Source organism: Gobio gobio (assembly GCF_949357685.1).
Source record: "Gobio gobio genome assembly, chromosome: 8".
Taxonomy (NCBI): Eukaryota; Metazoa; Chordata; class Actinopteri; order Cypriniformes; family Gobionidae; genus Gobio; species Gobio gobio.
Genome location: NC_137114.1, coordinates 41,117,940 through 41,139,887, shown reverse-complemented (window position 1 = coordinate 41,139,887; position 21,948 = coordinate 41,117,940). Strand labels below are relative to the sequence as shown.

General features: G+C 37.4%; 1 protein-coding gene across 18 annotated transcripts in view; it reads left to right on the top strand.

The window, feature by feature from the left end:
• Nucleotides 1-6,331: 6,331 nt before the first annotated feature.
• Nucleotides 6,332-21,948, top strand: part of phldb1b (pleckstrin homology-like domain, family B, member 1b) — a 118,699-nt gene continuing 103,082 nt past the window's right edge. For 17 of the 18 annotated variants that reach the window (XM_079823919.1, XM_079823918.1, XM_079823910.1 and 14 more), the window contains exon 1: nt 13,102-13,225. The gene's annotated coding sequence lies outside the window, so the exon portion shown is untranslated. Of the gene's footprint in view, nt 6,460-13,101; nt 13,226-21,948 lie in introns of those variants that run through there. The other variant, XM_079823920.1, reaches the window with a different exon arrangement.

Below are 21,948 nucleotides of genomic sequence, written 5' to 3'. Positions count from 1 at the left end.
GCGTGGAATCATGGGAGTTGTAGTCTTGACTCTTCACCTCCACAGCCGATGGAAAGGAATCCGACGGACTCGGGCAGAAATCATGTTCATGAATGAGTGAATGTGCTAAAATTATATTAGCGTTCCGGTGGTATGAAGCAGGAAAATGAAACGTTTTTCAGAAGGGCCGAGAGCCCTTGTGAGCGAATGCTAATGAGAGAGACCTGTGCGAAACACCGGTCTCTGAGCTTTTATTATGATTATGCTGCAGTCGCCGCTTCCGCTCTTTCCGTTGCATATGCGGGGAAACGCAGTCGCTGTTTTACATGGTTAAAACAATCATACTAAATACATTTGAGTGTGTTGAGTGCGAGTGCATTCGCTCGGTGGTTGGTATGAGACGCTTGTTACACACTTCAGTAATCTCGATCAATATTAGAATATCATATTAATAAAACAGGATTACTAAATGACATGCAATATATATTGTATGATGGAGAAAGCTCTCTCTGATCATGTTAGCCAAATAGTGTTTTTTCTGAGGCGTGGAAAAAATGTTACTCGCGGCGAATCAAGAAAACAAGCGATTCAAACAATAAGACTAACCGTATTGCGCTGTTTAACAATGATTCGTTTTCTGTTGATAAATGTATCCAAACAGTTGCTCGCCTGTCTAATAAAAAACATACTATATTAAAGTGTCTTTGGTGTTTCTGTGGTTTCTACGGAAATCAAGGGTCGCGCGGATATGACGTCATTGACGCAAAGACACGGTCCATAACACTGGTTAAAATAGCTGATTTCTCTGGATTTAAACATTGTTGGGAACGTTTGGGACAATGCAAGTACACAGAACAAAATCTATAACATTGTTCTAGTGGTTTTTGGATATTTTAATCTAAAAATTTTACATATTGTGCCTTTAAATCAATCCGCACCAGACATGAATTATGCCTCAAATCATGTGACTTGAGTAGTGTGTTTAAGCACCCAGAACACCCCAGCAACCGAAAGCAAAAAGCAATTAAAAAGCTCTTTGATGGTTGATTGTTGTCATTTGTTTTGGGATAAGATGTGTGAGTATTATTTGTAATGATAAATTGATTGCCCACCCAGCCCTGGTTTGGTGGAGTTCATGAGCTAGTGGACTAGGAGATTGTTCAGGATTTATACAAGCATGTGAGGAATCTCAGAGACGAGGGCAATGGCTTTCAGAGTTGATAATGCATTAGGTATGGTTGAGTAGAGGAGATTCCTGCCAATGAATCACTTCCTCAGACAATTACTAAGAGAAATCATTGACATCTGCTCTTGCTTTTTGGAATATTTGACTCGAAATATTTTACTTAACAGCTATGAAGTTGCGTTCTCTCAAATATTTTGCGTTCCCCAGAGTATCTTGAGTTTGTTTGCAAAATGTTTGCGTTCCACTGGACGCAAGTGAGCGCAAAGTTTCTCTGGGGAACGCAAAAGCGTTGGCTTGACAAAATGTTTTCCCTAACTTAATATTTGTATGTCCTTTTTTTTTTTTTTGTCAGGTAATTGTGTATTGGGAGGGATGATGAGCAGTCAAACTAAAATGAATAAAAACTGAAATAAAAAATAAAAGCTAAATAGAAAACAAAATCTGATAAAAATGAGGAAAAAAGTCAAATGAATCTGAAAATAAAAAAAGAATCGTATATAAATAATACCAGAGTAACATTGGTTGTGACACTTTCCTTTGAAGCATTTAAACCATTTACATTGTTTAATTTTCCATTTATTTAGACAAAATAGAGAATTTTAATATTGGCTTTTTATTGGTTGTTGTTCAACTTTACAACAATATAATTTGAATATTGCTCAATAGTGATAGCTTCAGGTTAACTGTTCTTTATCACTTTTATAATCCTCCCTTTAAATGTATAACTTGATACAATCTTTCCTTGTTGACTATCATACATTTGTGTCTGCATTTTTGACTAAATGTCAGACATGGTCATTGACAACAGCTCAAGTCTGTGAATTATGTGACCCATATCTTCAGGGGATGTGAAACACGGTCTTATCTGGTAGAATCTGCCTCTGTGTTTGATGTCGACTCTAATCCATGAGGAAAGTTTTAGGGTGGGGCTGAGAAAGCAGATTTACCATCTGATTTGTGGGTTTGATGAAGGGACTGAAGGGTGTAGGCTGCAAGAATAGGGACCGACCGTATCTTCGCTGACCTAATTTCCTATGATCGCTCGCGATGGAGAAATAATGTGTTGAAGTCTGGGGGGAGTGACAGTGATCGTGACGGAAGGGGGAAGTAAAGGTTGCTCATACACGTCTGATGTAAACAGACAGTAGTTCTCACAGGTGACCATATGGTTCCCTTGAGAGGAAAAGAGGGGGTGTATCCCTGCTTGGGGTTTAGAAAAAAGAGGAGGGGTGTTAATGACCACTATCCCGGTCATAAAAGAGGGTGGGTCTTTCTTTCGGATGAATGAACAAACAGATAAGTACTGAGCCAGGCTTTGTTAAAGGGTCACATGAAAGAGTGAGAGGGGGCAGAGGGACTAGCTTACATGGTCACATGGGGTTTTTGGTATCAGTCTTGAGATTCATTAAAAACTTTATTTTAATTATTTACGAAGGATTAAGTTTTAGGAGTTAATGATTTATGAGTTTGCTGGGGGTCTGTGATTTGTATAGCTCTGTGTCTGAAATAGGCCATTCTTCCAGGTTGGCTAATGAGGAATACGACATGTGCTGAACGTTCAGGATCCCAACAGAGAGCAGTAAAGTGTCCACCTTCCAGGATTCTAATATGTTGCTCAAGAAGGTCCGATTTCAGGTTAGTTCCATTTTGTTTCTGAAACCTAGCCACAGTGATGTCAATAACCGGACACGTGTGCTTTTGGGTTTATGTATGATGTGTTGTGTGAATCTGAATGCATGGTTTCTGTTTTATAAAGTATGGTTTCTTCTTTAAATATGTATATAACTGGAGTTTCAGACAGGATAATGGAGTGATGTGACTTTCCAGTTCTGATAATGCTATATATATATATATATAAAGGGCTGCCAAACAATTAATCACGATCAATCACATCCAAAATTAAAGTTTGTGTTTACATAATATATGTGTGTGTACTGTGTATAATTATGTATATTTTTCAATGCACACACATACATGTATATATTTAAGAAATATTTACATGTATATATTTAAGAAATATTTGCATGTCTATAATGTATATACAGCTCTGGAAAAAAATAAGAGACCACTTGACATGGATTTCTCAATGTTAAGTGGTCTCTTAATTTTTTCCAGAGCATTTTTATTATATATAAATATGACCTTTTTTTATTAAATATATAAATGTATGTGTGTGTATTTATATATACATAATAATTATACTCAGTACACACACATATGTAAAAACAAACTTTAATTTGGATGCGATTAATCGTTTTACAGCATACCGTATATATATATATATATATATATATATATATATATATATATATATATATATATATGTGTGTGTGTGTGTATATGTATATATATATATATATATATATATATGTATATACAATATGTGTGTGTGTGATATGAGTGTATGTGCGTATATTTGCATTTTATGTAATTTATATAAAATATATAACTATATAATGTATACTTGTATAACTATTATTATTATTATTACATTACTGTATAAGGAACTGCATAATTTGAGCAAAAAAGTCAGTATGTGTCTTCTGCGTGCTATACCTTAAAAAACCATAAGCTGGTTTGCATGTTTTAGGGCCTTAAGGGGTGACTAAATAATCCCATTCTTACAGAGGCCATTTTAGGGACGTTTTCCCGCAGTAAAAGTGAGAGCGAGAGTTAATTTCTTCCACACCTGTCATAGACCCTCCAGCTGCCCTGCTTTCTTCCCCACTGTGGTGACAAGCCTTTGAGCTGAATCTTTAACATGTGAGACACACGGGAGGAAATTAGATGCATTCTGAGTGAGCATGAGGAATTTCCTTAGGAAGGAACAGAACAAACGACAGTCTTACTGTCCTAGGAGTTGGGTGCATCTGTTACAGGTTTATTTGACACTTCGATGCTATGTTAGGAAAGGGGGGAGAGTAAAGTTGGCCCGATCTAAGCTGTATTTTATAATTCAGTATCTGCTAATTTTGTTGCTTTCTAGATTATTTGTATTAAGATTGCTTTATGGATTTGATAAGAGATGCTTACCTTGTCCAACCCAAATCCTACCCTAACCCTATAGTAATTAGGCTACATGTAGTTAATTAATATTACTCAGTACATAAATATATACTTACACTGTAACAATAACACCTTAAAATAAAGTGTTACCCCCTTTATTTTAGTGCTATTTTAATGTACTTACTGACATAAATACTGAGTAGTGTAGGCTAAGGTAAGGGTTAAGGTTAGGGGTAGGTTCAGAGTTGGTACCTAATTATTATTACCCAGTTAGTGTCATTACTACACTATTTGCGACACAGACTGTAAAATAAAGTGCTACCATGTCTTTTATAGAAGTTGTGATCAGTCACTAGAGGGCACTGTTGTCACATCATTCAGAATTGTAAGCTGACAGAGTTTGCATTTCTTGTGCTTGTGAAATTTTTTATTTTATTTTTTATTATTTGTTCAATCATCCAGGCTTGTCTCATATTATTTCACTAATTAAAAACAACTACAGTCTCAAAGGGAAATTGCCCAAACTCAGTCACACAGATGTTTGTTATTGATCTGCATAAATACTGAAATCGCTCAAAACAAAGATATTTTTCTGCGTCGCAGTCACTCTAAGCGAATTTTCGTGTTCATGTCAAACATAAGCAACTTACCCTGCAGATTTGTCAATTGTGAAGATCTTTTTAGCTCAGTATTTTTTACTTTTTATGTCAAATCTCTGAACTTCGTGCAACACAGGTGTCTTCTAGTCCTCCGAGAAGCTAACTGCCAACTAGCATATCTTAAAGACATTTAAAAACGTTTTGTGTTATTCTTAAAATTCCTAAATCTCTCAGAAGTGACAAAATAATAGTAGGCCAAGGCCTGTCGTGTGTTGTATACTAGCCTATCCGTCACGGACACCGACAAACGCTCTGTGAGCATTTTTTTTTTTTTTACTTTCGTGGTCATTGAAATGTTTGCAAATGCAGTTATATACGTTTGGGGAAAAAATAAAACTTTACATTTGGACAATTCAAGCCTTTATTAATCCCCTCCTCCTCCTCCTCCTCCTCCTCCTCACAAGTTCACTTTCACAGTAATTTCAAATAATACGTTTCCTCAGGGACCCTGCATGAGATATTTCTTCATTTATGAATATGCTGCTGTTGTGTAGGTAAGCCTAGTTGTGTAGGTAAGCCTAGAAGCCAATTTACACCACACAAGAAAAATAAATCTTAGTAAATCATAATTATGACATAAAAGTCGAAATTATGAGATGCCAAGTCATAAATAGCCTTTTGACCTGCATCATTAACACTATATTTCAACTTTTTGTCATAATTTCAATGTTCTACATGGCAGAAATTGGCTTATGATGCAGAGAAACACAAGACACAAATTAAAATGAGTAATTTTGTAGAACTCTTCAGAAGTTGTGAGAGAATTCAGATGACACCACAAAACCCATCAATTATTATTACTTAATCTTCATCCAAAGTGACAAATAAACAAGTGAGACGCGAAACCCTTTTTTTTAAAGCATTCCTCATAATCCTGAAACATCAATCCCTTTTTGGCTGGCTTCGAGCCAGCAGACCACTCCAAAACACTCGACGTGCCCCTCCTATTGGAAAGGGGATAAATTATGCTGAGAATTGAAGGGAAAAGAGTCAAGCTTACAAATGCAAACCGATGAGAAATGGAGCACACTCAGTTAGAGACATCAGCTGGAAGAGGACAGTGTGTCCTGTTGGAGAGAAGCACCTGATCCTACAAGAGCAGCTTTTCTTTGGTGTAGTGCCAGTAAGAGTCAGGACTGACACAGGACTATACAAACAGTGACAAAAGCCGGACTGACCCCAGGTCTTCAGTGCTCTGGCACCTTCCCAAGAAACCCACAGAAAGAGGAACAGCATTGTGGACGCCACTGTCTTTTTGTGCACCTTCTGCAGAAAAGTGAGTTTCAGCCTTTCCTGAAATGGACTTATTTCTGCAGCAGGGGTCTCTGCAAGGTTAGTGAACAAGTGAGAAGTTCTTTGACTGAAAGAATGAGTGCCTTGTGTCAGGCTAGGAGTGGTTGACAGAACAGGAAGGCAGAGCGAGCGAGTGGGGAAGAGAGAGACAGTCACAGAGGGAGACGACTTTTGTCCCATGCTGGGAAGGAGAATCTGCTTTGTGTCTGTGATGGTTGTGGTCGAACGTGTGCCAGGAAGAACCTCACATACCATCTATCCATCTTCATAATGTCTTGTCCGTGAGGAGCCATGTGTTTGGGTCTTGTTTCATAGGCTACCAGAAAGTGCTTACAGGTAAGGTCTCCTGTATGGCTTATAAGAAACTTCACTTTTTAGACCATTTAAAAAAAAAAAAAAGTTTACTTGGTGGATGATAGCTTTATAATAACTGTGCAAGTGCAACTTTTCAAACATTTTGAACTTCGAAGCGTGTCTGTTGTTGCACTTTTTCAAGATGTTAAAAATGTTGAATCTCATGAAACCTTTCAATAACATATGCCAAGTGCAATTTCTCCAGTCAAAAGGAAAAGTGTATTAAAAATATAATAAATTCTATTATTAAAAAGAAGCAGAATTTTTTTTAGGGCTTTTGAGTTGATTTTTATTTTTGGCAATTATGCAAATTCACCAGTTCTCCCTGCAATTTTCCCCTCAAATTCTTATTTAAATTTTCCTGTTAAATTCTAATTCTTATGGTTTTGTTGTTGTTGTATTGACAATTTTGTGGGAATTATGCAAATTCCCTTCGCATTTGTATTATGCATCCAGATTTTTACTTTAGATTTTTTTTGGGGGGGTAATTTTCATTATTTTAATGGAGATTTCTCATTTTTACTGTATTGCAGTAAGATATACTGTAATACATATTTTATTTAATTATACATTACTAAAGACAATACACTAAAGAGAAGACAGTACAAAAAATAGTAACATGATGTATAAATATTTTCAATAAAAATGATATAGTTTTTGCATTACAGGAATGAGAATTGTTTTGTTAAGAATGGCAGGGGAAATTTGAATGATTGTCAACCCATAATTGGGTTGTTATTGACAAACCGAACAATTGGGTTAAAAAAATTAGAACAACGATTGGGTTTTTGAAACGACCCAGCATTTTTTAGAGTGAGATATAATTACTAATTTTGTGTCTTGATGTTGAGGTGAAATGACCTGGAAATGTTCTTGGCAGGATTTGTGAGATTCTGATCCAAAATTCTTGTCAGTTAAATCAGCTGTGATCCAAACGTTGTTATTTTTAGAAGATTGTTGTTTTTAAAAACTATCAGCCCATGTGGAATGATGTTTTGCATTGCAGAAATGGCACGAGGTCCTGAAAGTTTTTCAAAGAAACAAGCTTTGTCCTTGATTTTATCAGACACAGCGTAAACCGCATTTTGAGAATCTCAGAATACCGCCACTGGCCTTGGGAAAACAACAGAAATAGTAAAAAAAAAAAAACAAGGAGGTGACGAGATCTGGAGCCTCACCTTTCATTTACCGAGAGGACAGATAGAAAGAGACCAGAGGCACCACACTGGAAGTGCCACGTTAGTAGCTCTCTCTCCTGATCTCCCACCCAAAACAGAGCAGTCCATTGAGCCAGCACAGAGAAACGGGCAGAGGGGGAGTGTGGGGCCTTTCCATGATCACTTTGGAGGGTCAGTGGTGAGTGAAAAATGCTCCACTGGTTTTGGTTTTGATAATCAAGCTTCTGTTGTCCAGGTCATCTGTTTCCAAAAAAAAAAAAAATGGAGAATGGGCTGAAATCACACAGTCCCTGCCAATGACTGTGTGTTTTATTGGAATCTTTCTGAACGCAGTGATTGCTGGAATTGATTTGCTTGGAAGTAGAAAACAGACATGTTCATTAGTCGTGTTTGCTAAAGCAAGCATAATGATTGCTCATTACTACAGTTAGGGGTTTGCTTCTTACCAAGTATTTAACTGAAGCTTAGAATGCTGTGTCATTGGCAAAATAGTGCAAAAGGCACAAGATGGGAGCACAACGGTTAAATATGTCCTTCTAGCCTGGGCCTAAAACTAACTTTTTGACACACCTGCCAGTGGCTGGTGACATTTACCGGCCATGAAACTGTTTTTGCAAAAACAGGCAGTAATTTATAGCCTAGAAATCTAGACGCACCCTAGCGGCAGCTAATGTAATTTTCAGCGAGGGTCGTCTAGCAACTCTCCGTTGGCTTGCGAACTTGAAAAAACAAACTCTAATCAGGCCATTCACATCGTGTGTAGAGTCAGTGGGAGGGCTTAACATAATGACGGCAGATTTGCGACGGTTCCGCGTGAATTCCCTGCTAACAAATAATGGCACCGAACACATCTTCCTTTTTTAAGAATGACTTCAGAGTTTTTTCAGACCGGATACGGCAAAAGTTTAATCTATCAACTAGCTCCTGGTGGGAAACCGCATGAGACTCAGCCACAAACCACTTGAGATTGTTGTCTCACCACCATAGCGCTCTGGTTGGTTGTAGCGCTATCCTATTGCGTGCAGAGGGAATTTGAAAGACATCCGTGTATCCCACCTCTCGGATTGAGTCTTGCCAATGGTGTGTTCCCAGACCCAACATCTTGATGTGGGTCTGGCTTGTCAGGCTAAGTAATTTTGGTAGCACTGTTAAAACTACTAGCCTAACTAATATAAACTGAAAACATTATAAACCCTTAAATGCATGAATGTTTCGCCAATCATTATTACGTATGACCTAAATCTATATCTAACACGGATGGATCTTTACCTGTTGTGATAATTACAGAAGAATAAAACAAAGTATATTTTGTTACCTTTTGGAGCTTAGAAGGGTTCAGTTTGAGCAGATGTTTTATACCATCATCATCACTGTCCTCGTCAGAGCTAATTTCCCAGTACATTCAGCCTCTGGCTTATATTCGCCATCTATAACATATTCTCAAAACTATCATTTTCAATAATTGCTGACAACTACTTCACCAGATCCACCACCAAGTGACAATGACAGTAATATTTGATTGCGTTCAGTACTTGTTCTGCAGTAAATCGCTGAGTCATTTCAAGCTTTGCTGATGATACTTCCTATTCTTTTGTTTTCTGCCTGCTGTAACTATGATTGAAATGTCACATCATCATTGTGTATCAGACATTCCACCTTGTGGAATAAATGTGAATTGCACTTATTCAGTCATCAAAGATTCAGGTGTTGTTGAGCAGTAAATATATAAACTTACACTGTTACACACCAAGTCGTTTGCCATCCTATACAATTTTTTACAAAAGATGAATGGGAAAATAAGCATTTTTCTTCTTATATTGTTTATAATGAATTGATTGAGGAATACTAAGATAGTTGATGTATAACTTTTAAAAAAAAAAAAGTGAGGAGGAGGCGGAGGGTAGTGAATGACATCCCGGGTCACTAAAGACCCGAGGTATGCATTAGGGTGCTTTCACACCTGCCTCATTTAGTTCGGTTGAATCGTACTAGAGTTTGTTTTCCCCTTTGGTGCGGTTCGTTTGGTCAGGTGTGAAAGCAGCAATCGCACTCGGGTGCGCACCAAAAGCGGACCAAACAAGCGTACCGAGACCTCCTTGAAGAGGTGGTCTTGGTGCACTTTCAAACGAACTCTGGAGCGGTTCGTTTGTGGTGAGAACGTGATCCAACCTCGAACAGACCCATCTGCAAAAAATACTGATCATTTTTGGACTAAACCAGCTGTCATAGCTGCGCTGTGCATTATGTGATGAAGTGTTTGTTGACAGTTTGCACTTTAGCATGGCAGCTCGCGGACAAACTTGGAGTAGTGAGGAGGTGTAGCCTAGCCTGACAAGCCAGACCCACATCAAGATGTTTGGTCTGGAAACTCACCATTGACAGGGCTCAATCCTATGGGCGGGATAAACGGTTGTCTTTCAAATTCCCTCTGCACGCAATTGGATAGCGCCATGAGCGCAACAACCAACCAGAGCAAAGAAGGTGAAGCCGAGCTAACGTTAGTTGATAGACTTTCGACGTATCCGGTCGGCAAAACTTCGAACACATCTTCTTTTCTTAAGAATGACTTCAGTGCCGTTCTTTGTTCTTTTCTCAAAGAAAAGCTTAACTCCAAGTCTTCCAGAGTCGCGGCCAAAGCCGATTCAAAAGACTGTTGTTCGTCAGCTTCTTTGTTTAGGAGTAGCACGCCACGCAGAACCTCCGCAACTCTGTGCGTGCCGTCATTATGTTAAGCCCGGCCACCGACTCTATACACGCTGTGATTGGCCTGACCAGAGTTTGGTTTTTCCAGCTCCCAGGTCTACCAAGAGTTGATAGACTACACTCGAGGGAAAATGCATTTTCTGCCGCTAGGGTGCGTCTAGATTTCTAGGCTAGAGGAGGTGCGGAGCCTCATAGAAATTTGGTCTGATGACCATATTAGGTCCCAACTTTCGAAAACTCACAAGAACAGCGCGCTCTTCGCTTGAAGTGACGAGCGATGTGTGCTTGCCGTTTGCAGTGCATTAGAACGTTGTTTTCAACGCATCCGCGCTTCATTATAGAAATGTATTGTTTGCATATTGTGATGTATACAAACAATGTAATAGATTATGGCCAGGGTCAAAACCAGTCCGCGCAGTCGCAGTTTAGGAAATACACCATGGCCAATGAGTGATGTGGATGTTGTCATGTGACTGCATTTTGGTTCGTTTTCAACTGGTTCGGACCAAAGCAATCAGTGTGGTGTGAAAAGGAACCAAAAAACCTGAAAAATGCTACAATGTATAATTGTTTGCCCTTCGTTCGGACCAAATAAACCGAACTAGAGATGTGAAAGCACCCTTAAAGGGTTAAATACTAGAGAACAAAGAAACAAATGATTGCTTTTCAGGTACATTTTGCAAGTAGTTTTCAATTACAGACATTTAATGAAGTAATCAAATGTAAAATATAGGGCAGGGCGATATGGCTGAAAACTGTATCACGATATAAGTGTTTCATATCGGTCGATATTGATATTTTTATGACCTATTTAAAATAAGGACCAGTATAAAAATATATTACATTTAAACATTGTTGCTAACATTAACGACACAGACAGCAGCAGGATTATTAGGATGCTGTCACTTTAAGACTTGCATGAATCCAATATACTGAGACTGTACACATGCGTTTTCTTTCTCAACTATTTACATCCACTTAAGACTTAACCGACTATGTTTGCTAGGATACTTTGTGTGAATGTGTCCTTTCAAGTAACAAAACGTGAAAGAGAGCTAAATTCCCTTTCACGTCTTCTTGCGCTTGAATATTTAAAGGCTCAAACTTTTGTGTCGATGCAGCACTGGCCTGTCAACTGTCCTAAAAATGAAATTCCACACAGGGCTGCCGAGCACAGGAGTGTTAGCAGTGAATAATGATGCTCAGGAAAATGTTTAAGTGTCCGGAGGATATCTCAGACAGAGTTTGTGAAGTGCAGATGTTGTTGTCGGGCCACACGCATGCACATTTTTGGAAGAAAAACATTCAAAACTTGCTGCCGTGTTGATGCTAGGAAGCTGTTGCTCAATAGTTGATAGTGAGATGTCTGGCATGCTGCTGTGAGCATTGTTCACGTTCATGTTCTCACAACATTTTACTCGCGCTTGGCTTTTGGCGAGTGTTCATTTTAGGGATGTTTACAGAGACAAAGCAGCACAGTGGAATGCAAAGCACTTTCTATGTGAACGACACTTTAATTGTAAATGATAGGTTACACAAAATTGTGCATCATCATGTTTGTAGCAAACACGTGCTATTACTTTCAGAACAGCTTAGGAATATCTCCGAACACTGTAGCAGCCGCATAGCAACGTACTAAGAAGCTCTCCGAACATCCAGGCAACCGCACAGCAGCATGCTAGAAATCTCCCTACCTATTGAGTAACAGCTTCCTAGCATCAACATGGCATCAAGTTTTTGAATGTTTTTCTTCCAAAAATGCGCATGCGTGTTGCCCCACAACAACATTGCACTTCACAAACGATTTTCCAAGACGCTCTTCCTCTCCCCGACTGAGATATCCTCCAGACACTTAAACACATTTTCCTGAGCATCATTATTCACTGCTAACACTCCTGCCCTGTGTGGAATTTCATTTGGGATTTGAAAGAGCTCTCATGGAAATGGAGCCGAGGTCATTTTATGAAATGTATTTGTTATCGGACTCGCATTATGCCAGGACAGAGAGAGAATGGCTCCAGCTGCGGTCAAAAGGTGGTGGCTGGAAAAGCTGTGTAATTTGGGTGATGTCATCCTTTTTTCACACTGTCTACCTCATACATTTACACTGAAACATCACTTAAGGCTGGAATACACTTGTGTAGTGTACACTTAACTTTTAAAGTCAGGTCTGACGCTAAAAAATCAGAGTCTGTGCCCATCATACACTAGCAGAACCTGATTTCACCAACATGTTCCTGGGTCAACAACTTTGGTTGATTGGATTGTTGTTCCAGGATCAACAATCAGATTTGAGGGACAAGGTTACGGTTTATGTCAAGTTTAGGCTTACAACCAGGGTTAGGTTCTTCTACATCAGTGTCGTTCACCTACCATTTCCCTCTGATTTTAGGGATAAGGTATGGGTAGGGTTAGCTTTAGTGGTAGGGATATGGTTAGGACTTAATTTTCATGACAGGAACGTGTCTAACTCAGCAAAATTAGGATGTGCCAGAGACTGTGATTTTCTAAATCTGCCCAATATCTGCAGACTGGCTTGGACTTTTGGCAATTGTATAGTGTATTCCATCCTTTACTGTGACATAGCGAGTCTGAGACAAAAGAAGGGTTGGAGGAAGGAGGTTGTTGACGATATTTCCATTAGGCCAAGAGATTTCCAAAGCTGTTTCCTTTTGCTCTGCGTCCACCTCCTCCCATTTACTGACTCACAGCCCTCCTTCAGTTACTCTCTGGGAAGAACTCTGGGAATACGCACTGTAGACCAGCTTTTGGTAGACATCAAGGTTTCTATGCATAGTTCTTGTGCATAGATCATCTGATGTCTGGGAGAGTGTGGAGAGACGGGACCCAGTATCAGGAGGAGAGGGGTGAGTCTGGGACGCTCGCTTTGGCAGCAACCCATTGTATCTCAACAGCTTTTAATAGCACAGCAAAAGGAGGTGTTGACATCATTCTCCTTCTGCCTTGAGGCTTTGAGGCCCTGTGTGCTAGCCACTTTCTGCCACGTTCCAGCTGAGGTGGATTTCTTGGCTTTGAGCTTCTCCCATTTTTGGATGGAGATTAAAGAGATGATCTGAGAAGTTTTGCCAAGGCGTTTAGGGTCGCACACTGGCATTGCGAGGGCATTGGCAATGCCTGCCGCACCTGAACAAGGTCTGACATCATATAGTCATGTGAATCTCTTTCTGATCCAAGGTTTTTAAATGATAGAAGTATAAAACAAAGCTTTTGGATTTGGTGGCATTGGGCTTTGGACCAGGCATTGGTGATTTTGAAGAGCTGGTCATGGCTTTGGGAATTCTGTTCAGAGGATACAAGCATGTGTAATGCTTGTCAACAAATCAACATCTTTTCAAAGGGGCACTCCAAAAATGTTTCAGGCCCTAAGTAGTGTCATCTATGAAATTTAAGTTTGATCAACTCAATTTAGTTAGATTTAGGAAAGAGGAGCGCGTTCTGCACATGCACTCAAAAAAAAAAAAAAAAAGTTTGCCTCATACAGTTAATTAATTAAAATGAGCTAAAGTAACACAACTTCATAGAATTATGTTCAATCAACCTAATATATATATATATATATATATATATATATATATATATATATATATATATATATATATATATATATATATATATATATATATATATATATATATTTAAAACTGAAGTTTACTTAATTTATTTGTGTTAAAACTAAGGGACTGCATTAGTAGAGTAAATTTAGGGATTAAAGTGTTATTTTATGTTTTTCAGTAAAGGGAAAGATGTTGTTAGTTTATGTTAGTGTTTAATGTGCAGTTATGTTGGACATTTAGAGGAGTTTCTGTAATGTTAAAAAAAAAGTTGGTTAACATTATGGGTACTCCGTGATGCTAATGTCAGGACTGACACCAGTCTTTTCTTATTTGTTCATACATTGTACATTATACTAATGAATGAAACTGCTTGTAATTGATTTTCCAACTAAATTATGTAATTTAAGTTTGACAAGCATAACAAGTCATTTTATAAATGTATTTCTTATTTAAACTCTATTTGATCAAATTGAGTTGGACCAACTTAATTGCATTGGCCCAAATTGAGTTGGACCAACTCGTTTACATTGGACAATTACATTGTCATGAATTTTTTTTTTTTTTTTATGATTTGGGGCTATACATATTTATTAGATGGAAATCCTCAATTAAATTTAGTTTGTCTAATGAGTTATTTTTTTGAGTGTAAAGCATTTCTTTGAGTATGAAAATGTAGAATTAGGTCTTGAACTCTGACCCCGTTAAACAGGGATTTTCTGCATGCATTTTTGGTCTGTGTGGGTGCTTGTGTCTGAATTTGGAGTTTGGGTCCTGTGGTCCTCAGTGGAGGAGAGCCAGGCCCCTTCGCCACTCCTCTTCAAGGATTAAACACGGTGAAAAGAGCTCTTTGTGCCGGCTGCACTGGAATGCCTGTTGAGCCCAGTGTCTTTAGGAAACAAACAGCCAAAGTCAACGGAACATTTGAGCAAGTGCCTGTTGGAATATTGTGTTCACTTGAGCCCCTGCCCTGTGCAGCCCCCTCAACAGACCAGAGAAAGAGTGACTCACTCTCAATAGTAGCCTTCAAGCCAGGAAATTATTAGTCTGATGATGCATTATTTGCACCCGAAAGTCAGTGCGTGCTCAAAAAACACACTCTTCAAGGTATGCTATGACCTAAGGTAGTTTTTACCGGTTGTTATCGGGGAATAACAGACCGCTGGGCTGAGCGATTGACCAATCAGAATCAAGTATTCCACAGAGTTGTGTTTTGCTGTCAAACTATTAATCGCGATTAATCCCATCCAATATATTCAATATACTGTATGTGTGTGTACTGTGGATATTTATGTATAGATAAAATACACACACATGCATGTATATATTTAAGAAACATAAAATATTTATATATAATATAAATTATATAAGTATACAATATACATTATAATTATACACAGTACACACACATATTATGTAAACACAACTTTTTTATTTTGGATGCGATTTATCGCGATTAATCGTTTGACAGCCCTGAATATAATATAATATAATATAATATAATATAATATAATATAATATAATATAATATAATATAATATAATATAATATAATATAATATAATATAATAAATATAATATAATATAATATAATATAATATAATATAATATAATATAATATAATATAATATAATAAATATAATATAATTAATATAATATAAAAGGTAAAACGTTATTTTACAATGTCATTGTTACATATGTTACATGTAGTTACTATAGTAATAACTATAAATTATGCATAATTACATGCAACTAACCCTGAAGTGATCCAAACTAAACCCTAACCCTAAAGTAACATGTAGTTACTTAATATTACTCACTACTTAGATGTATAATTACAGTGTAACAAAGAAACCTTAAAATAAAGTGGAACCTAATATAATATAAAATATGACTTTATATAGAATAACATGGCTTTCAATTTTGCATTTGACTTTATTGCCTACAACTGAGACTATTTCTCGTAATTTTGACTTTATCCAAGTGCAAGTACAACAATTTATCATAGGTCTGGGGTCATATCCTAAAACTGGGGCATTGTATCTCATATACCTCAAATTTTGTAATGTAGCTTTCACTTTTGCAATAGTGAAACCTTGTAGAAAATTCTTTGACATTATTGTTATTTTTGTATTGTAGAGTTATGAGTTTCTTTGCTGATATGAGGGGAAATTCTGTAATGACTTTTAAAAAATAGTCAAATTACTTTTTGAGAAGACCTGTTTGGAACTGTTTGGAATATTTTTGCGATTCCGTTTGGTTTATGGATTGACAAGCAAAAAAAAAAAAAAAAAAAAAAGATTATTAAATAGGTTCCTTTTGAAGATTTTTGAAATTGTTTGACATTTGGTCTCTGCATCTGTGAGGAGAAAAGGAGAGTGGTGTGCCATTCTCTGACTGCCTCATCCCACAGGAAACTCTCTCTGATAGGAAGTCTACATTTAGACTCAACAAACAGCAGTGGTCCTCCTCTCCTGCCATCCTGTTTGTTTGTCATGTTTCCTCTCTACTGTTTAGAGGATGTCTTCTAGTGTGATCTCCCCAGTGCCCACTTATATTGTTGATGACTGAATTATCATTGATGTTGATACAATTAGAGGTGCTAGCTGTAAAGTCATGTATATGTGTCAGTTACTCTGCTGGGAATCCAATGTTTTGGAACATGATAACTGGTTAAGCTGTATATTTGGAACATAGTCAATGGTCAGCCCGTTAACAACTAGCAAATGACTATCTTAAACCTGTTAGGAAGTAGGTGTTCCAAAACAGAAGCATCATCTTAAGCTGGATTTTTCTCCAGTGTAGGCCTGTGTAACCCCACCTCCTCTGGCTGGTTGTCAACAATACAGCTCTTTTTCGCCTTTGGATTCTTATCTCAGGGTTATATATTTCACTGACGCTGACATGAGCATGCACACAAAGGCCTTTGATGGTGTTTGGTGACCTTTGCCCATGTGTCTTCACTGTGCAGGTGGTCTGCCGGTTATTAGCTTGTAACCAAGCCTCTGCCTTTCTCAACACAATGAGTGATGGAGAAACCAGCATACCACAGATTTTACGCAGCACTTTAAAGCATCCCACAGTGCTAAAAGATTAGGGTGCGTCTCAATCAGCTCTCTAGCTACCTAGGTTGCGAATTGTATATCTTGTACACAAATTCAGGCACTCAGTGGATCTCTACACATTGGGACACTGATGACTGTTTTCGGCATCATTACAACCTCTTTTTTGTACAGCGTCACTACTGGCATTTATCAACAACAGCTGATATCTTTCTCACATTACCTTTTTTTATAATAATAAAAAAAAAAACCTCATCCCTTCCTTGCACTTAATATAAATCCTTCCCTTGCAGGTCAAAATGACATGAAGCCCTAAAATGATACTTATTTTTATTTTGTCTAGAAAGTTTATTATATATATAATATATATATATTATTTTATTTACTAGATTTTAATAATGAATAATAATTTAAGCACATTCTTCACATTTTCAACTCAAATTCAAAATAACTCAATTTAATGCATAACCCTTTTAATTCAGCTCAAAATATTTGACATTGTGTTGGGTGTCTTTGCCAAACTCTTGTGGAAAAAAATATAACATAACATGATATTTCATAACTCTGGCCACATTATAGCTCTATATCATAGACCGTAAAAAAATTTGGACGATGCAACTTCATTCTCTTCCACTGAAGAAAAGTGAAGCCGCCGGAGGTCCGAATATGGCGCTGACATCTTGCGCAGATTTAGGGCCGAGTCTGCGCAGTAGTGAGCAGGAAGTAGAGCCGCGATATCAAAAGCCCGCCCACACTCTCGCAGTATCTGTTAGTACAGTTTAGTGCATAACTCATTATGTTGGTGTGAAATAAACCGTTATGGAAATGTAGAAATTAAAGCAACTTCAATCAGAGAAGCCATCAATCATGACCGCTGAGACCCCCATTTTTATATCATCAAATAACTAACTAAAACCAAACTTATTTAAAAAAACAAACACTTAAAATGAAATCAGCGTGATAAAAACTGCCTTAAATGACAGAAACCAACTTTGGGAAAACATTATATGGTGAAATTTGATTGTTTAGTTTGTCTCGCATCCATTAGAATACACGGAGGGGTGGGGGTTATGACCTATACTGGGACCAACTGCCTGTGGGCGATCGAGAACGAGACGTGTCGGCTTCAGTTTTTAACACGAGTGCGGCTGGCTTGCTCTATATGGAGCAAACGAGCTGTTTCACTGGGTCCTAAAGTCAGATCTCTTCAGTATGCATTCAGATACACATGTAGACATTGTAAAATCATTTTTTGGTAAAGTTTTAGCATTTTTAGTTTGCATTTTGAGCCTTTTTAGGTTTTTCAATGTGTACTGAAGCATTCCTCACATTCCATTCATTCCTATGGGGGTCAAATTGACCCATGAGGGAAGGATTTGTTACTTTTTTTTTATTTCAAGCACAAATCTCATCAAATCCAGTATTTTTTTTTGCGTGTATTCGTGGTTCAAGTGCGACAAAGTCCTTGGGACTTGGACTACTCTGATAAAAACTCAATTTTTAAAAATGTGTTTTGGGTCAAAATGACCCAAGGGAAGTATGAGGGTTACATTGATAAATACTTTGGTTTATACATATCTCGGCAACATTTCAGCTGTAAATGTATTATAAATGTTAGCTAGACTACCAATTGAGTTGGTTTGTGCAATTTATGTTTCATGCTTTAGAATTTCAGTTAAGGGAACATAGTGAGCATCAATACTCTCTGGTTTTTAGGGTGGATTGTGGGACTTTTTAGGGAGCGAATGTATTCATTCACTGTAAGGATTTTACAGGCCTTAAAATGGCCAACTCCCTAATAGTGTCATGCCTGCTGAACTAGGGAGCTGATTAAGGGGCCGTTTACATGATACCACTTTCAACTAAAAACGGAAGACTTTTTGGGGGGTTTTGGCCTTTCATTTACATGACAACAGTGTTTTGGGGGCCTGAAAACGCAAGCTTTTGAAAACGGGGTTCAAAGTGCAAGGTTTTCAAAATGATACCGTTACCGTCTCCTTGTAAACAACAAAAACGTGAATCTGTGAAAACAGTGACGCTATGCACATGCATATTACATGTTCACACAGGCGTTTTACGTGTTCACAGGGTTTTCTTTACAAAGCGGCATCTCCAACTACTGGCATGCATTATACAACCTTTTTAGTCATTTTCGCAGATTTGTCAGATTCGTCTGTTTTTAGTATATTGTTGTTGTGTAAACCTACCCTAAGACACATCCTATAGTGTATTAGCAAGATTAGCTATAATGCTAAAAACAAAGTTCTGATTAACAATTTAAGATGAGGTCCATGGACAAGGGAAAATATTTGATCTGTAAAAAGCAATGTTCATCAAGTTTGCCTTTTTTTTCAAATTCAATTGTCGTGTTTATCCCTCTAGAAATGTTACATAATTTGAGTCTTAATTACATTGGGTGGGAGAATTTCTGCCCACACAATGCTATTTTAAGTCACGTTCCAGAGTCCGGTTCATTTTCACATTCCTCTACTTTGCAACATTTTTGTGGCGAGGTCTAAAAATGGAAGAAGCTATTTAGTCAGCCGCATCCATCACCGTGTTTGTCTGTGGCCATAATCATACACTCGCAGAAATGGCAGGATTTCTCATATGCCCCTCAATTTCCTGTCTAGATATGCGTCTGTATGCTGCAGCACATGCAGCCTCCTTCAGGGACAGATCTTAAACATGTGTGATGTTTTCTTCAGTAACGTCCTCTGATGTTGGGCATCTTTGGATATGAAACCAGAGGCCTTAGGCATTGTGATCGCGGTGCAAACAGCTGAAAAGAAGACATTTGTTTATTGTTCCACAGTATGATATACGAAACTGGCACGTTGCTATCAGCTGTGTGGAGCAAATGACTGCTATTTCTTCATATTTAGCTGAGATAATTTTATGCGTACAGCCTTTTTTCCTTCTGTTCATGACCCTATGTCAGAACAGACCCAGTGAGAGCACATATACAGCTCAGTGCTTGCCACCAGGTGGAGGTCTCTGAGCATGCAGCTCACAGAGGATAACCAGCTAGTGAAAAAGCTCATCATGTCCCCCTTTCTCTCTCTTTGTCCCTGTACTTTTAAGCTCAACTGAAATTCCACCGATGAATAATCCACATCGCCTCAAGGCAGGAACTAGAAAGCTGTTATTACCCTACAACAGCCAGGACTCGCTGCAAGCGTCTTTACCACATTTCCTCGTTCTCTTACAATTACAAATTTCTTCTCCTTCAGCATTTCCTTAGCAGACAGAATGTTATCTTCCACGGAAATCCTTTAAAAGAACCGCAGCAATATGTATGAGAGAGTAGATCACATGTGGTGGAACATCTACATTCCAAATCGCACCATCATGTCTTTCCATCCAGAGATGCATCTGCCATTGATCCGTGGCCGCCTTCCAGCCCACAGTGCTGTCATTGTGAAGAGCTGAATGTTGTGTCAGCCACCTTTCAAAACAACATCTCTCTCAACTTGATACTTGAGGATTATGAAAGCAAGCCAACCCTCAGGCATTGAAAAAGTTTGAAAGAATAGTGCCACTGCACTGTAAAAAACTTGAGTTTTGAGTTAATACAATGAAGGAGATTGGTTTAATAAATAGAAACTCAAAATAGTATGTTATCTGAACCACATTAATTAAGTTGATTTGATTAGATGAAAAGCTAAAGGAAGTTTATTAATTTAGATTTTTAAGTCATCATTTTGACATCATTTTTATCTAATAATGCTCATCTCACAATGACTTGGCATGTCACATTTTTGACTTTTTATAAAATAATGAGGACTTTTAAAATCATATTTTCAACATTGTATCTTATAATTGACTTTTTATCTCACTATTATCCTCCTGGGACCCACGAATAGACTTTTGTCCACTGTAGTGGACGTTATATTTTAGGGAATTTCTCTGACATCATTCATGTCACAGTCTGGATGTCCTGTAAAGAGCACATTCGGGGCTTTGCAGTGACACCAAATGTTTGGAGGTTTCACCAGGACAACAACAACTTCTTGGTCTTTAAAAACGGCTGACATTAATGTTCAGCATATTTTTTTAATTATTTTGTTATAAATCATCATCTCAGGAAAATGTTATGGGGTTTCTAATCAAAATATGACTTTCTGTTACAAAACAGGGCATTGATTTCATAAATGTCCACTGTAGTGGACGACAGGACTTAAATCATGTTCATCAGACATTTTGGAGACATAAGTGAATAGGGAAAGAAATTACGTATCAATATTCCTATGAAATGTTAGATATTATTATGAAAATGTTGCCAATTATTACTCCCATTATTACACTTCTTTTTTCATTACATGTTGCACCGAGAATACATTAATATGCAAATTAGATGCAACGTATAGATACATTGTAATGAATGGGAAAATCCAAGTATGGCCATTTTACCCACATATTGCATAAAGTAAAATTGTACATCAATGCATTCCGTTATATCTTTCATAACATAGTTCAGAATCATCTTTAAACAAAGTTTGTTTAAAAAAAATCCTGAATTAAAAATAAATCACATTGTTTTTGTCTATACATGCAATTTCATGTCATTTTATTTTATAGTCCTGGTGTCAACTACAGAGGACATATCATAACATATGAATAAAATATAATTTTTCAATAAAAATTTTTTTTTCATTTGTTTCTTATGCTCTAAACAATGTAATGACATGAGAAAAAACTAAATTCCAAAAACTTTCTTTTCTGGACTTTTAAAATAATATTTTTTTACTTTTTATCTAATAATGAGGACATTTACAATCCTATTTTTAACATTTTATCTCTTAATTATGACTTTATGATAATTGAAATGAGCTGATCAGTAATCTAGTATATGAATATTTAGTGTCCCCATTATAGTGTAATATATATAAACATAATATAATATGTAAAGAATCATGTTTTTTTACATTATCCCGCTTATTACACAGATACTTGC